Raw genomic sequence first — 4,467 nt, 5'->3', positions numbered from 1 at the left:
TCCCTGGGTTACCCTGGGAAGATTACTGTGACTCAACTCCTTGAATCACAAAACAGAGAGGAAAATTCACTTCCCCCTCCTTCTCTGTTCCACCTACCAGACTCTCCCTGAGAAGCAGTAATCCTGATACAGAGAGAAATAAGCTCTCTCTTCCCCCTTCCCTCCTTTCTCGCCCACCAATTCCCTGATGAATCCAGACCCAGTCCCTGGGTCTCACACCAGAATACAAAACAATCAGGTTCTTAAACAAGAAAAACTTTTAAATTTAAAGAAAGAAAAACAGTAAAAAATATTTGTAACATTAAAATGAATAGGTACAGGGTTTTTTAGCTGATAGCCACTGGAATTACCTCCCAGCCTAAGTATGCAAGTACAAATTTAAATCTTTTTTCAGAAAAATACAAATTTGAACGGCCTTTCAGCCAAATACCACAATTAAACTCCTTCAGGCCAAATGCACTTTGCAAATAAAGAAAACAAACATAAGCTTAACTCGCTTTAATCTATCTAAGTACTCACTATTTTGAACTTATAAGGAGCCTATATCGGGGAGATTGGAGAGAAATTGTTGCATGTCTTGGTCCCTTTGAGCCCCAGAGTGGAACCAAACAACCAAAAACTAACAGACACACACAGAAAAACTTCCCTCCCTCAAGATTTTAAAGTATTCCTGTTCTCCTGATTGGTCCTCTGGTCAGGTGACAGCCAGGCTTTACTGAAACTTGTAACCCTTTACAGTCAAAAGAGATATTAAAGTACTTCTGTTCTATTAACTCCTACTATCTGTTTGGACACGGTCCCCCAATCGCTGACAGTGTGGGAACACACTGGCAGTGATTTCTTCCATGAAACTCTAGAATAAACAGTCAATAAACACATGCAATCCTTACATATGCCACTAATTATTAAAACTACAAGATTTTTCACGATTGTAAGGGACAATTTTAACCAGTTGATTCTAGGGAACTTTCACGGAGAGTGCATCAACTTTTTGAATCTGTTGCCGCTGCAGACATTTCCGGTTTGTGGGAGGGCACCTATCCCATGCACATTACTTTTTTCTTTATCGTGAGACACCCGGTCAGCCCCTTAGCATCATCTCCTCCCTGGGCGTAAACTGACAAACCTGTAAAGTCTCTGGAATAAAAGGGCTTGAGAGGATTAACGTGGTACACTCTGGGCTTTAGGGGAGGAATTGGGAATGATGAGTAGTTAAACAGCTCCCAGGCGCTCGGACCGTGAATGCGGCCCTTCCCATGATGCTTCCATTTTTAAATTGGCGCCTGTTGCGCCTTCAAAGACCATAAACCTGGTTTCCGTACCTTGAAGGAATGCTGTCTGGTATTGTTTATCATACCAGGCCTTTTCTCTTCCTGGAGCATCCTTTAGGTTTTCTTTTAGCAAGGGCTAAAGAGGTGTTGGAGGGTGCTTTGTAGGTGCTTACAAAAGTCCAGCATACTTGCCCTGGAGAAGCGTAAAACTCCCTCCCATTGCTGCTTCACCAAACTGTAATGGCCCCTTAACCTCGATGGCCATACACAAGCTCAAATGGTGAGAACCCTAAACTTGGGATGTGGTACCAGCCCTGTAAGCAAAGAGCAACTGCTGCACACACTAGTCCAGTCACTGGAGTGTTCATCACGAATTTACGGATCATGCCCCAAAGTTCCATTAAACCTTCGACCAGGCATTGTTTGATGGGTGGTAAGGGTCGCAACCAGTGATTCACCCCATGAGTTTCCACAGTTTTTTCATGGTCCCTCCAGGAACTTTGTCCCTGATCCGCTAAGGATATCGGAGGGCCAACTACCCTGGCAAAAATGTCTATTAGGGCCCGGCCACACAGTTTTAGCCCTAGTGTTTGCCTAGAGCTACTGCTGCCGGCCATTGGGTTAGCAAAGTCCACCAAAATCAATATGTACTGCTTTCCTCTGGGGGTCTTTTTGGGAAAAGGAACCCGAATATCCACAGCCTACTCTCTTGAGAATGGGAACCTCTATTATGGGAAGTGGCTGGAGAGGGGCCTTGACCTAGTCTTGGGGCTTTCCACTTTTTTGGCACACCTCACAAGACCGGACATTACTTGCAACATCCTTGCCCATCCCCACCCAGGGAAGGACTTCCCCAACCTGTCTTTGGTTCTGTTCACCCCAGCATGGCCACTGGGATGATCATGGGCTAACCTTAAGAGCTTCCCCCGGTACTTAGTTGGAACCACCGACTGTTTTTGTGGATGCCAGTCTTCCTGGTGTCCACCAGAAAGAGTCTCATTATATAAAAGCCCTTGTACTATAACAAACCGAGATCGGTTAGAAGAGCTGAGAGGTGGTTGAGTGCTCCATGCCGCCGCCCAAGCTTTCTGAAGGCTGTCATCTGCTTCCTGCTCAGACTGGAACTGTTTCCTGGAGGCTAGAGACACCAGTTCTTCCTTAGACTATGGACTTGAGCTTGGTCCTTCAGGAAGCGATGTAGGTGATGGGGTTGTTTTTGTGGCTGGTGAACTGCTCCCCGCTCGTGCACCGGGTGCTATTTCATGCTCCGGTTGAGCCTCTTGGGTATGGTTGTCTGCTGCTTCTGCCAGTTCAGGCTCGCTGGTGCTCTCTGGCGTTGGGGTTGAAGACGCATTTGCAAGCGCTGGCGTCAGTGCTGGCAATGGTTCTGGTGCTGGAAGTACTGTGGCTGTTGCAGTCGTTGGCAGGGAATCTGGGTCCACTACCTCTGTCTGGGTCTCTTCTAACACAGACAGGGCCTCTGTGGACGGTTCAGGAACAGGGATGGGTCTGGAGGCTTGCCTGGCTTGGCTCCATGTAACCATTCCCACCTTCTTGGCCCACTTTACCTGGTTGGCCAAGTCTTCCCCCAGTAGCATGGGGATGTGATAATTGTTATAGACTGCAAAAGTCCACATTCCTAACCAGCCTTTGTACTGGACAGGCAGTTTAGCTGTAGGTAAGTTTACAGCTCGTCCCATGAAGGGGTAAATTGTCACTTGGGCCTTTGAGTTGATGAATTTGGGGTCCACTAAGGATTGGTGGATAGCTGACATTTGTTCCCCCGTGTCTCTCCACGCGATAACCTTCTTTCCGCCCACTCTCAAAATTTCCCTTCGCTCCGAGGGTATTTGAGAGGCATCTGGGTCTGGGGATCTTTGGAGTGATGGAGATAAAATGAACTGCATTCAGTTGGGATTCTTGGGGCAGTTGGCCTTTATATGTCCTAGTTCATTACACTTCAAGCATCACCCAGCTGACGGGTCACTGGGCCGAGGTGGGTTACTGGAGATTGGTGAGGTGAGAGAATACGGAGTCGGCGGCTTTCCTTGGGTTGTAGGTGGGGTCTTGGGTTGCCCTCGGGTATAGGGTTTATCGTCAACTTGCCCCCTGTGGTATTCGCTCCCCTTGATTGTAGCTCTTTTCTTTTTTGCCCCTTCCACCCATCTGGCTCCAATCTCCCCCACCTCGGTTACCGTTTTGGGCTTCCCATCTAGGATGTACCTTTCTATTTCCTCCGGAACACCCTCTAAGATCTGCTCCAATTGTATTAGGACGTGCATGTCATCCAGAGATTTAACATTGGCTCCTGATATCCAGGCATTATAATTCTTTCCAATGTGGTAGGCGTGTCGGGTGAATGACACATCTGGTTCCCACGTTAGGGCTCTGAACCTCCGACGGGCATGTTCAGGTGTTAGCCCCATTTTGATTCTGGCCTTGATTTGAAAAAGTTTATAATTGTTCATGTTCTCCTTAGCCATTTCAGCCGCCTCTGCTAGGGGTCCACTGAGCAGTGGCCTCAGCTCTATCATGTACTGGTCTTCAGAGATGCTGTACCCATGGCAGGTCCTTTCAAAATTTTCTAGGAAGGCCTCAGGGTCATCACCTGCCTTGTAGGTGGGAAATTTCTTGGGATGTGGAACAATAACTGGCGAAGTGTTGTTAGGATTAGCTGTGTTCCATTGCTTAGCCTGTTCTAATTCCAGGGCCTGCTGGTGGGCCTCCCTCAGGAATTCCAGCTCCCTCCTGTGGGCAGCCTCTTTTTTTCCTTTCTCTCAGCTCCATCTCTTGTAGTTTCTTTTCCATGTCTTGCTTGTGGTCTGCGTCTTTGATTTGTTCCTCTGCCTCCAGGCTCGCTCATTCCTGTTTCAAGGCATCCTTGGTAGACATGGTTTCTGTTTTCTTGTATTGGGGTGCCCTCTGCTGTTTACTGCATGACATGCTGCTTCTCTGTTGCCCCCTTAGGGTTGCTTAGCAACAGTCTTTTTTTTTAACTCCTTCTACCTAGCTATTCCGAACAGAGTTAGAAAGAAAAAAAAACATTTATTTGCAAATGTGTTTTGCTGGTGTATGGTGACTCACAACTGGAGTCCATTTGTTTAACAGAGATCCTTGTTAAACCCTAGTGCCTCTGCCTTCAGAGTACTCAGAAGGGAGAGACCAAAAAAACTTGCAGACCTTTGCTTTTAACACA

Source organism: Chelonoidis abingdonii, chromosome 6 (genome assembly GCF_003597395.2).
Source record: "Chelonoidis abingdonii isolate Lonesome George chromosome 6, CheloAbing_2.0, whole genome shotgun sequence".
Classification (NCBI taxonomy): domain Eukaryota; kingdom Metazoa; phylum Chordata; order Testudines; family Testudinidae; genus Chelonoidis; species Chelonoidis abingdonii.
The sequence above is the reverse complement of the archived record's forward strand: the minus strand, read 5'-3'. Positions refer to the sequence as shown.